The 14,321-nt window shown below is 32.9% G+C and overlaps 3 non-coding genes across 3 annotated transcripts; all 3 read left to right on the forward strand.

The window, feature by feature from the left end:
• Nucleotides 1-965: 965 nt before the first annotated feature.
• Nucleotides 966-1,037, forward strand: TRNAP-CGG. The gene has a single exon. It is a non-coding gene; the product is annotated as a tRNA-Pro (tRNA).
• Nucleotides 1,038-2,529: 1,492 nt separating this feature from the next.
• TRNAP-UGG lies at nt 2,530-2,601 on the forward strand. The gene has a single exon. It is a non-coding gene; the product is annotated as a tRNA-Pro (tRNA).
• A 69-nt stretch (nt 2,602-2,670) lies between these two features.
• TRNAP-AGG lies at nt 2,671-2,742 on the forward strand. The gene has a single exon. It is a non-coding gene; the product is annotated as a tRNA-Pro (tRNA).
• The last annotated feature ends 11,579 nt before the right edge of the window (nt 2,743-14,321 follow it).

Genomic DNA, 14,321 nt, shown 5'->3' on the forward strand with positions numbered 1-14,321 from the left:
AATTTTACTTCAGATTGGAAATAAGTTTCTTTCTCTTGCATTTTTTTATGCTAGTAGTAACATCTCAACTCGAATGCTCTTGTACATTACTATCACATAAATTAGAAATAAAACACATGCCATGTCAATTTTATCAAATAAATTTAGTCGAAATGTTGAATTGATGAGAGATCTAGCTATCTATACTTTTTTTTAAAAGGAGAAAATGCAGTGACATAATAAAAGCTTAGTTGGCAGCCACCAGGGGCGGATGTAAATAGGAACAAGGGGTAGCCTCCGCTACCGCTTGGTCGGAAAATTTTTGACGTTTTTAGTGTAAATTTTGGAAAAATTTGACGTTTTTTCGATTTCGTTACCGTCTATTTATAAAACGTTACCGCTTGGTCGGAATCCTAGATCCGCCACTGGTAGCCACAGAGGTTGGGACCCACTATTTTGCGCTCAATCGTTGGCAATGGTTCAAACACATGAAGAGGGGTAAAGAATTTAAAAAAATTGTGATTGGTTGAAAGGGGTTGGGACCCATTAAACCCCCCCCCCCCCCCTCTCTCTCCTTCCCTCTTCTTCCCACATCGGTGAGTATACACTGAAGAAAACACTCCCCACTCACCAAAAAGAGGCCGGCGATCGTTCACTGAGCGGTAACTACCACTCCCCGCATGTGTTTACCGAACCATACCGTCTACCCTAAACTCATTAGAAAAGATTATTTATCATACCAAAAGGTTATCATATAAGCAATTTGAATATCACCCTCAAATGTAATAAGCAATTTTAAATAGTCAACTAATAAACAGCTTAGATTTTATATACAAATTCTTCAACTTCGATAGTTCTCCAGTAAAGAAAATCAAATCCTCATGTTCACAATTTTGGCCATTCACGTGAATTCGGAGTTCGATTATTAGGAAACACTCCCACCTTGTTAGTCTAATATTAACAAATATATAGGTTAAACACAAATTGGGCATTTGGTCTAGTGGTATGATTCTCGCTTCGGGTGCGAGAGGTCCCGAGTTCGATTCTCGGAATGCCCCCTTTTATGTGTATTTTTTAAAAATTTTATGTAACAAATCTTATACATGTATTTGATATAACAAATTTACCATTTTTTGTTTTCAGCTATTTGTTCTACAAGGTGGTGACTATAAGCAGCTTGAAGAAAAATCTAAGGACTTTTTTGTAAGAGTCTACCCGATTTTTTAGTTAGTATTTGGCCAAACTGTTTATTAATTTGCTCGAAGCTTTAAAGGGTCATGACCGACAAACGTTAATGTTTAGTTTCAAAGTTCCGAATGGATTACATCAACAATTTCTTTCCCTATGGATTACCACTTAAACTCTTCATCGTCTTCAATTTTTCATCAAGTCCTCTTTGATTACACTAGCTCGAAGCTGTAAAGGGTCATGAGTCATGACCGACTAACGCTAATGTTTAGTTTCAAAGTTCCCAATGGATTACAACAACAATTTCTTTCCATATGGATTACCTCTTTAGTTCTCCATTGTCTTCAATTTTTCATCAGTACCTCTTTTATTACAATAAAACAACTAAATTCTTCGATTAAAGGAGTGGCGAAGCTTGAGATTTTCGACCGGGAGGTCGGAAGTCAGCAGACCTAAAATTATACCTAAAAATTATAAAACCGGGGGGTCGAAAACGTATATACTTAAAAAATTCTATATGTAAATTACATACCAGACACTAATGAGTTGAGTGGATTTCCTTTTATTAGCTACTAGGGTTGTTAGACAATAAATAAAAAAAATCAGTTTGACTTTATTTTATTCTTTTTTTTTTTTTGAACGGCCAACAAATCATTCCCGAGCACTCTCGGGGCACTCACTGGACAAACGGAGTACTCCGAGAGTAACCCGAGTCGTCCACCACCAATTCCGGGGAAAACCCGGTAACCCACCTGCCCGTAGGCACGACGGTAAAATTACCGGTAAAACCCGTTTGGCTCAACGATCGAACCCAGGTTTCCCTGGGTCTCCTATCACTGCCCAGCAGTGCCTCACTCCTTTTTTTGCATCAAATGAGAATTGAATTTGAGTCTTCAAAAAAGAACTCAAATCCTCCTACCACTTGAGCTAGAGGTCATTGGCGACTTTATTTTATTCTAAACACCTTAATTTTAGAGTCATATTTATGACTTTAAAAGGTCAAGTCGTCGTTGTTGGGCTGCTATGACTCAATTTCTCTAGGGATGGCTTCTTATATGTTTTCATTTTTCAATTTGATAGAAGGTTCCTGGTGTTTTTCTATACCACAGGAAAAGGTGACTCATTGTTGCAAAAGGATAAATGAAACTACGTGGAAATCATATTAGGTGAAAATGGAAGAAGTATGAATCATCAATGGCCACACGTTGTTAACGGATACAAACATCTATGATGGTTTAAAAAGGCTTCACAATTTAGGAAGTATAAGCTGTACAAGAAGCCAAGAGGATGTAGAAGGTTTGAAAACTAACAAAGATAGATTTATTTACTATTATAGATATTGAACAAACTTATAGAAACAATGGGCATTTGGTCTAGTGGTATGATTCTCGCTTTGGGTGCGAGAGGTCCCGAGTTCGATTCTCGGAATGCCCCTTTTTGATTCTTTGGACATTTTTGTAACAGTTTCTTTATAAGTTAATCAGATACGTAATATAACAAATCGGGCATTTGGTCTAGTGGTATGATTCTCGCTTAGGGTGCGAGAGGTCCCGAGTTCAATTCTCGGAATGCCCCTTCTTTTTCTTAAACTTGCTTTTAGATTAATTTTAGTTGTTAGTCATCTTTTAAATAGAAAACAAACAAGTCCTTTTCAAATTGGATTTGATCTTTAAGACATATTCCCCCCATTTTCATCATCATAATACATGTTAATAGTCATGTACACATTGTGAGTGACTCATATATATTTAAGCTATAACAAAAATCAAACCTACTTTCGTCTTTGGGTTGAACTATATTCATCATTTTTTAACCATTGCAAACCTAGATTTGAGTTATAGCATATAAATAAAACTGCTAGAAAGTGGCCCAAGGCACATGCCTCGTGGAACACTTTCCGACGGTCAAGTCATTGACTAAAGTAGTAAAGCATATATCATAAGTTACATAAATACATGTGTATAATATGAAAAGAAATATAGAATTTAAAACAAAAGGTTATTACTTATTAGAAAAGAGACCTGAGAAAGGCTCCTTCATTGTATGTATCCACTTCCTATGCCCATCATGCTGACCTTTCCTAGGCCCATCCCTAGTCATCCAAACAAACCCATTAAAGGCTTGTATCATTATGTCTTCGAGTCTGGCATTGTATAGTTCTCAGACTCATACAATTCATAGTCATTGACTAAGAGTGTCCCTATATTAAAAAAAAAAAAAAAAAAAAAAAAAAAAAAAAAAAAAAAACAATGTTTGTCTTAAGTAGTGGTGCACAAATCGGGTTTTTTTAAAAACCGGGTTTCGGGTAGGATCGGGTTTTAAAAAATCGGGTTTTTTTGAAAACCGGGTCGGGTCCGGGTTTTCTACCAAAAATGTATACCCTATATACCCGGGTTCGGGTAGGGTTCGGGTTGGGTTTTATAAAACCCGGGTATTATAATACCCTATTTCCGGGTTCGGGTCCGGTTCGGGTATTCATCGGGTAGGGTTCGGGTATGCATCGGGTTGGGAAAAAACCCGCACCGGGTATTAAAAAACCCGCATCGGGTTGGGAAAAAACCGCATCGGGTAGTGCGGTTGTGGCTGGAGAAGGCTAGACGAGTGATGCAGGTGGCTGGAGAAGGCTAGACGAGTGATGCAGGTGGCTCAAGCAATTGCATGTTGAGCCGAAAAAAATCAAATGAGAACAACCAGGACTAGCCATGCATTGTCACGAGATTTAGTGGGGTTTTGGTTTAGTTCTTTTGGGCTTTGAAAAGAAATATGTGGATTACATAATTTTGTTTATCATAAGAACTAGAAACCTAATACTTAAACAAGATTCAGTACATCAAAGTGCATACATAATTAAACAAGATTACATCAAAATCAGGTTTTTTTAAACCGGGTTTCGGGTATAAACCGGGTTTCGGGTATAAACCGGTTCCGGGTTCGGGTTCGGGTATTTATAAAACCGGGTTTCGGGTATAAACCGGGTATAAAAAAAACCGGTTCCGGGTTCGGGTTTTAGATCAAATATGCATACCCGGTCCCTACCCTACGGGTAGGGTCGGGTTCGGGTTCGGGTATAAAAAACCCGGGTTTTATAATACCCGGTTCCGGGTTTTTTTTTCGGGTCCGGGTTCGGGTTTTTTGTGCACCACTAGTCTTAAGTATTACACTATTACTAGGGTACCACAAGCGGTCCGGATGGATCCTATTCCGTATTAAATCTGACCTGAAGGCTAATATTTCAAATATTGGTTGGGATGAATTTTGTATTAGAAGACGTGTGTGCCTATGTATATGTGTGTCATATGAAAAAAAAAAAAAAAGGTTTGTATGAAGGTATAAGTATCGGTTCGGTGGTCACAATAAAGAAAAAAAAACAATTATATTTGACCTTTCAATTTTGAACAAAAGTTTTATCGAATGTAAATAAAATAAGCACATCGCAACAATCTGTTTGAAATTTTATAAACATTAAATTGTATAATTAGAATAACGAAAAAAGGAAACGACGTTAAAGAATATAAAAAAAAACTAAATTGTGAGGTAGCTTTGATAATATGTATGTTTGTACCTTGATTACTTATACATTAACTAGGTTAGTTCCCCGTGTGTTACACGGGTTGAACAATTTAAACTATATAGTATAGATATTTCCTGTAAATGCAAAATAAAGACAGAGACATTTACATACCATATTGACATAAATGAGTTAATATAAATGTAACCCATCAACTCGTACATATTAATTAATTTCGTAGAGTTCAATAAGACGCGGTTGAATGAGGTCACTCAGAGTCTATTTTATACCCTTTGTACGACTTCTTATTTTTTGAATCTTTGTTGACATAAATGAGTTAATATAAATGTAACCCATCAACTCGTACATATTAATTAATGTCGTAGAGTTCAATAAGAAGGCTCTAATGTCGGTTGAATGAGGTCAATCAAAGTCTATTTGATACCCTTTGTACGACTTCTTATTTTTTGAATCTTTGTATTTAATTCTAAACCTGTTATTAATATTATTGATAATAATTTTAGGTATATGTATCAATAATATTATATATATATATATATATGTATAATAATATATTTAGTCTAACATATTAATATTATTATGAATTTCGAAACCTGTTTAGTTAGGATTTAATATTCTATTGAAGTTTTAGTTTAACAATAGGTTATTGAATTAATAATAAGAATTTGTATTAGATTAGATTAAATATTATTATTATTATTAGTATCATTAATAATTTTAATCAATTAAATGAGAGAATGACAAGTGTCTCAAAACAGGTTTCTTTTATTATATAGTATAGATACTCACAACTCTGTTTTGGGAAAAACCAAAAAAATATATTGAAACGTAGATAAAAATAGATCGTCACAACGTTATACATGGAATTTTTTAAAATTTGTATATTAAAGGTTATTATAGAAAAACAAAAAATGCTTAAAACTAATTCAATAATAAAAGCATAAATTAAAGTTAAAAACTACGGATGGAAGAAGACACATAATTTTAGTGAGTAAAAAATTTAATTTAATTGTTGCTGTTGTACCATGCATTTAACTTGTTTTACTTCACTATACATCGAATTCGTAATTGTTATTATAAATATATAACTGGATTAGAACCTTGTCTGTTACACGGATGAAATGAACATAATTTTATATTCTAAGTATCGGGTTGAATGAACATAATTTTATATTCTAAGTATAAAAAGTTATATTTAAAAAACATGTGTATTGAGCATTTTCAATAAACTTGTATAATACATAGCTTGAACAAATATAATTTAATTAGTTAATACAAACAATATTAGACTATGGGGTATGGCCCCCTTTCCCTCACCTTCACATCACCTCCACCTTCTTCTTCCTCTACCCCCATCAAGAAGAAATGGTTTTCCCATCCATCCTCATCCAATAATATTAAGAGATATAGAGAGGGGTTAATCGGGGAGGACGGAAAGATTTCCCCTCTTGCACCGAAGGTGGGGCGGGGGGTGATGTTACCCATTAGGGTCCCCCTCCACGTCTGCACCCCGCTTCCTTTCCCGAACCCATACCTGATGATCTAAGACATGCGTATAATAAAGGGTAATGAATGGCCAATATATATTATCTTAATCTTTAGAACCTGAATTTTGTCTTTCATCTCTTGCACTTTTGTTTTTCATTTATATTTGAGTAAAATGTCAGGATAGTCCATGTGGTTTTCTAAAATAACATCTATAGTCCTCAACTTTTAGAAACTACACTGATGCTCTCTGTGGTTTGACGAGTTGTAACTCGGATAGTCCCTGGAGTGGATGTCCGTTAGTTTTCTCCGTTAAGTCCATCTGAAATTACGTTTTTACCCCTCCCTTTAAAAAATAAAAAAAAATATGAATTATTAAAAGTGTGGGGCCCACCTTATTTACCCCTCCCTTATAAACAACCGGCCACCCACCTCCACCGCCATCCACACCCATCATCACCATAGCCACCCTACCCCTTGACCGCCGGACAAACACCCACCCTGCCCCTTCATCGTCGGCCAAACCCTTACCCCCTGACACCTTCTTCCTCATTCCACAACAACCAAACCCCACCGAACCACATTGTTCATTCCCTTCTTTCTTTCTCAGTCTTAAGAACACGACACCGTGCGTGTTGCTTCTCAACTTCCACAACGCATAGATCCAACACCACTATGGAGAAAATATGGTTAAAGTATGCAGCAGTCACTCAATTCTCGATGGTTAAGCTGCACCGATAAAATCTTCAGAAGAGTAAAAGGGGCGACGAGCAAAGGGTGGGGATTATGTGTACAAATTGCTTGAGTGGGTTATTGCGAGCTAAAAGATAGAATTTGGGGTGTTTGAATTAGTAGGGCAGTTATATTTTTAGGGTGGAGGTGGTGCGGTGGTGGTGGGTTTAGGGTGGAGGTGGTGCAGCGGTCGGGGTTCAGGGATGAGGTAGTGCAGCGGTGGTGGTGCGGTGTCGTGATTGTGGTTGTTACAGTGGTTGATTGGTGGTGTTTGGTAGACATGGTGTGGTATGGTGGTGGTGACCGATGGTTTTGTGGTGGCATGGTGGTGGTAGTGGTGGTTTTGAAGAGAGATTCGCAGATTTAGAGAGAGAGGTGGGGTGGGGGTGGGGTGTTATATATTTGTATTTAATAATTAATAATTAATTCTAGGGCCCAATTGATATTTTAAATGATTAATTAGTTTTTTCTTATATTTTAATAAAATCAAGGGGTAATTTTGTCATTTTACATAGATTTAATGAAGAAAACTAACAAACATCTACTCCAGGGACTATCCGAGTAACCACTCGTCAAACTACAGGGAGCACCAATGTAATTTTCAAAAGTTAAGGATTATAACTGTTATTTTACCAAACCATAGGGACTATCCAAGCATTTTACTCTTTATATTTAATCATGTCTTTGTTTCATCATATTATTAATATTATTATTATATATTATTATATATACATATACTAGGTTGTAACCCCGTGTATTACACGGGTTGAATAATAAATTTTATATACTAAATAATAAAACAGTATATCTTTAAAAACCTTTCTTATTGCAATGGTTGAATAAATATAATTTTATATATTAAATAATAAAAAGTTATATTGAATAAATCTAATTTTATACATCAAATAATAAAAAGTTATATCTTAAAAAACCTCATGTATTACATAATTTTGTAGAGTGAAAATAAAAATATTTAATATATTTACACAAAGTTTGGTTTTCGTGATAAAAATAGATTATTCTGTTGTTGCAAAATTTGTTAACGAAGTCTCAATAAATTTAACCCTTTATTTAAAACTACGTAAATGTATAAATGATAAATAATATTACTTAATTTTATTTTAAGTTTCGTAAAACCTGTCTGATACCAAACTAAACAAAATGTTCAAATATATAGTTAAGATCAAATTAGATATTAAGTTTGAATTTTAAGTAAATAGATAAATATAAAAGTAATAATTAATTCTAATAAATAATAGAGTAAATTATGATTTTGGCCCCCATAGTTATATCACTTTTACCCTTTTAGCCCAAAAAATAATTTTTTAAAATCTAAACCCCCAACGTCTTTTTTTCTAACATTTTTAGCCCCTAACGTTTTTTTTTCTAACCCTCTTGGCCCCTAACATTTAATGGATAGGGTTAGTGTTAGGGGCCAAAAGGGTTAAAAAAGAAGACGTCGGGGGCTCAGATGTTAAAAATAACATTTAATGGATGAGGTTAGTGTTAGGGGCCAAAATGGTTAGAAAAGAAGACGTTGAGGCTCAATTGTTAAAAAAAATCTTTTTTAAGCTAAAAGGGTAAAAGTGATATAACCACAGATGCCAAAATCATAATTTAGTCTAAATAAGAAGATTAAATTTAATAATAATTATCCATAAGATATTAAACTAAATAATATTTAGTAAAATGATTATTTATAATTAATTAGAAAAGATTAAATTAAAATAATAATTATTTATAAGAGATGCCATAATATGATGACAAGTGTCTCAAAAATGGTTTCTTTTATTATATAGTATAGATTATTATGAAAGCATTTTACTCTTTATATTTAATCATGTCTTTGTTTCATCATATTATTAATATTATTATTATATATATTATTATAGATACATATATTATTATGAAATCCTGTTGAATAGTAAATTAGAGTTTTAATATTATATTTATTTTGATTTATTCTGATTTGTTTTTTTATCGAAAATGAATAGCAATTTATTTTTTTATCGTAAAATTCTAATAATAACAATATTAAAACTAATATTTTTTATGTACCGGATACATGACTAATAGAACCGATTTCAATCGATGTATCAATATCAGTCGTATCGGAACCAACATTTTTTTTCGATTGACATAAAACACATATCCATTTCGGCATATCACGACTTTATTTTTTTAGTTATCTCTTTTAGCTGCTATAGTGCATGCCTGTGCTGGAACAAACCGAATCGATACCAACCGAGTTCCCGTCACGTAACGCGGGGAAAACCACTAGTACACATGAATAATTGCTCATGAATAGTATTTGGTAAATTTTGAGCATTTGTTTTTATATTTTAATAATACTTTTATTCAATTTAGTAATAAATAGGAAGTGATAAATTTTAGTCGGTTTCAGTTCAATTTAGTGCATAACGGCATAGTATCCGTTTTAAATTAAATTATATCGTAATGTTGAAAAAAACAAACATAAAACACAAACAAACCAAAGTGATAGCAAGGAACAATGATATTTATTTTTATTGTTTTCGATTGATGTAAGGTTTTCCCTTTCGGTTACTATAGTGAGTGCCCGGTACAGTAAGAAATGAAAAGATACGGAGTCGGAACTAACTGAATTCCCGCCACGAAGCATAGGGGAATCTCACTGAACAACATCAATTTTGATATTCATATTAGTTTTCGTTGTTTTCGAACGATGTAAGGTTTTGTCTTTCTATTACTATAGCGAGTGCCCATTAACAGTAGATTATTAATAGATAATTTATTTTATCATAATATTTATATTACTATATAAAGCATTTCCTATGTACAAAATGGTAAATTCTCATCAAATTTTTAGATGGCATACGAAAGGTCAAGTTAAAATGCCAATTTTTTTTGTCATTACCCCTCTTCCCTTGATCAATTACATTTATGTCTAATAAATCTATACTATATATTAGATTATTTATAAATAATAAAAAAATAAACTTATGGATAATAAACTCATCATGTTCATCAAAAACATATATTCAAGAATACATTCTATTGTATTTGTGTATTTGGACTAAAGGACTAATCAGTGAACCAGAATTAATCAAATTTAACATAAAATGTGTTTTGTAATTTTAGAGAAGTTAGTTAAAAATTTAGATGTAAATTGTCGACTCAGCCGCAACACGCGAGTTTCCCACTAAATAAAAAAATGTTGCAGTATACAATATAACGTTTATCATAATGGTTTCCATGTTTATCATAAGGGTTTCTCGTATGATGCAGCCATGAAGTGCGTGCGCTTTTATATACACACATACGTATATACGATTTTTTAACGTTTTAGTATTTGATTTATGTTCTCAGCCCATATTATCTATTCCGCTGCAATGTGCGGGTTCCATACTTTATTTTATATATATATATATATATATATATATATATATATATATATATATATATACTAAGTGATCATAGTAATTGGTAATTTTGAGCATTTGCTTTTATTTATTATTATACCGAAACTGATGTTGTTTGTTCGGTTTCGGTTTGGTTCGCCACGATAGTGGCACCATATCCATATCAAACAGGACAATATAGAAATAAGTACAGACCGGTACCGATGTTGTTCGGTTTGGTTCGGCATGTATGGTAGTGATACGATGTAAAATTATCGAAATTAAAAACAATAAAATAAATAAAGATACCGATACAGATGTTGCTCGGTCAAATTTAGTTTGGTTTGGTATGATAGATGCATAGTATCCATTTTCAATAAAATTTATATCGAAATGTTGAAAAAAATAAACATAAAACGCAAACAAATCGAACCAGTATTAGTTGAACAACATTGGGACTAGTATCAATATTCATTTTTATTGTTTTCGATTGATGTCAGGTTTTCCCTTTTGATTACTATAGTAAGTGCTTGGTAACATAATTAAAAAAATCGATACTGACCGTCGCGAAGCGCGGGGGAATCTCAATAGTATCACTTAAAATTAATGAAATGCCAAACGCCCGTGTTACAAAAATAATAAACTAAGTATATATAATATTTTTTAAAATAAAATTATAAGTGAAAATACAAGTAATAATAATATATAACAAAATAATATACATAAATAATAACATATAACAAAATAATTTATTTTAATACCATTACAATCTATAATAACATATAGAGTTAGACGTTCTTAATATTTGTATTAAACGATTACATTATATTTATTGAAGCCGTGTATTACAAATATTTATTGAACCCGTGCAATACATATGTTTTTTTAATATATAACATTTTATACTTAGAATATAAAATTACGTTTATTTAACTTGAGTAATACATATGCAAGCATTGATGCTGTCGAGGTCAAATATGACCGTTCAACGGTCTTTTTGACCGTTATACATGTAAAAAAATCAATTTTAAAATCTATATATATTTATCTTCCTCTCCCATTTTAAATCACACCCATTCTCATATCCACTCCCAATCAAACCAAAACCATTTCACTCAAACTTACCCTCATTTCAATGGATTAAAAAAAGAAGTCCGAGGTGGTGTGTTGGTGGTGACACGTATATACCACACCAACCAACACAACATATTCCAATGCAACCCCTTCCGACGCTTTATATGTATGGGCAAGAACTAAACTAATTTTTTACACAACCTATGGTTCCACCGTTTCGGCTTGATTTCTCTTTGAAAGCGATGGATAATTTCGATGTGTTTGCAACGTATAGGAACCTATGTCATTATGAAGAAGAAAATGTGGAATGAGAAGCATCACTTCACTATGACGTTGATGATGGTGACGAATACCTCCAAGAAACGCAATTCGAAGCTAACTTGGAAGAAATGGAGTCAAATCGATTTGTTGAACGAACATTTCGATGGAAATTTAAACAAGAGAAAATCCTCGGATTCGGCTAACTTCAATGCATCTGATAAGTCGGCGCCCGACTTAAACGAGGAAGTTATCCCAACACAATCCAATAGGAGGGCACATGTCAAGACACCTGGTTCGTCAGGCCAAACTAGAGTTGTAGGCAAGAAAATAGAAGCTTACGCGCAAAAGAAGGAAGTGGGGGTGTAAGCATTGAATGATGTTATACGACAAAATCTCATCGCAACTGCAACCTTGATTCGGGACCAACGCGAAAGTGTCGCCCAAGTGACAAGGGACAGAGATTTTGAGACGTATATTAAGTCACACGACCATCTCGACTATGAAATTCAGAAAATATAGCCCGCGAACGAGATATTGCGGAAAAATATGGTTGGCCGACGACCCATTTACCAGATATGTAGTTTAAAAAAAATTGTCGTATTTTATTTTTTATTTGTTTTTTTTTGTCTCAATTATGTTTGTTTTTAATTTTAATGAAGTTTAAATATTAGGGGCTGTTTGTTTAACTCTTAATGGTTCAGACCTGGTTCAACACTTAATGGTTCAGACTATTTGTTTCACGAGTAGATTTCTGAATGACTCAAACGTTTGCCTCTGAATGGTTAAGCATTATACTGAGTCTGAATGATTAAGACCTCTAATCTGAATTGGTTAGACATTTGCCCTTGAACGATTAAGCATTATACTGGCTTTTAATGGTTCAGTCAGCACTTAATAGTTTAGACTTTTTACTGATTCAAAACTTAATGGTTTAGACTTCTTACTGGTTCAGTACTTAACCATTCAAAAATTGCCCAACAGCCCTTTAGTTACATTTGACTTTATTTAAATTAAAAAAAGTTTAAAGGTATTTTGTAGTGTAAGGGTAGTGTGAATTGAATTTTGCATGATGTAACCTTATAGGTTAGTGCAAATGCAGTACCTTTGGATGCCCAGTTCTCTCTAACACATTATTATATTATATTATATTATATTATATTATATTATATTATATTATATTATATTATATTAGTAATAATATGTTATATTATTAATTTTAATCTAACTAGGGTTAAGACCTGCCCGCGTTGCGACGCGGGTACATTATAAACATTGAATGGATTAGTCCAAACGTTATATGATGCATTAACCATATGAAAACACACATTTCGACGTATCCAGTTGAACTCAATGTAGCCTATATAAGCATTGTGATTGGATCAAACGTAAAGTAAATCAAATTCATATCGAACAATCATAACGTATTATATGTGACCCAACTCATACATAGAAAACATAACGGGTATGAAGGAAAATATGCACATGTAATCGAAAGGGATTAATTAGAGCTTTCGAAAAAAGCGGAGAACAAGAAACCATAATTTGACTCCACTCGGTTCGGAACAAACTTTACGAAACAAACACAAAATAAACACGAAAACATATTATATTTGACCTGAATCATTTCCTAAAAAAGTTTACGTCGAAACGTATAACAACTTGAATTTATACCAAAACGTACATAAAAATATGCACGTAAAAATGGTTTCTTTAAACGAAAACGTATTACATTTAACCTGACTCGTCTATAAAAAAAAGTTTACGTCGGAATGTAGAACAAACCTTATTTATACATACTCATATATAAAATATGCACGCAAAAATAGTTTTTAAGTAAAGGAAGTATAGGGGTAAACCGAAACAAAATATTAGTAAAAAATTTAATAGGCTAAAAACGTTCGTAAAACCGTGCCAAGTAGCACCAATGCCACAACGACATTGACTCTCAATATCGTAAAAATAATATAGATAAAATGGTAAAAATTACGCTGAACGAAAAGCAGACTAAAATCGTTGAACCACGCACACCCGTTACAATGTGGTAATGCGAAGAAATTAACCAGAAACGTAAAACGTAGAAAATAATAACTTAGTCGATCTAGGACCACCCAGTTGCGGCAGACTTTTCAATAGGGAAAAAATGGACGCGTTGCGACGGGTCTGTCTAATATGAAAAAATAGAGCAAAAAATGTTGAACCTCACATGCACGCTACGACATGTTAACTCGCAATTTAGAATGAAACGTAAAACGAAAAACTTGCGAAAGATAAAAAGTATGGGGACCAAAGTTGTAAATAATAAAGTGTTGTGTTAAATTACAAAAGATGAAAAACTTTGGGTTAAAAGTAAAAATTTCAAAGAGGTTAAAATGTAAAAGATAAAACTTCTAGGTTGAAAGTGAAATATCAAAGGTTTTTTTTTTTTTTTTTGAAAAACTCCCCAAGCTTGGGGTACAACTCCTAATGCGCAAAAAAAACTTGAATTGGAATAATATATGGAATAATATATTAATTAACTAGGTTATAACCCCGTGTATTACACGAGGTTGAATAACTAAATTTTATATACTAAATAATAAAACAATATATCTTTAAAAACCTTATTTATTGTACGGGTTGAATAAATATAATTTTCTATATTAAATAATAAAAAGTTATATCTAAAAGAACCATATTGTACGGGTTGAATAAAT

Source organism: Helianthus annuus, chromosome 16, assembly GCF_002127325.2.
Source record: "Helianthus annuus cultivar XRQ/B chromosome 16, HanXRQr2.0-SUNRISE, whole genome shotgun sequence".
In the NCBI taxonomy this organism is placed as follows: domain Eukaryota; kingdom Viridiplantae; phylum Streptophyta; class Magnoliopsida; order Asterales; family Asteraceae; genus Helianthus; species Helianthus annuus.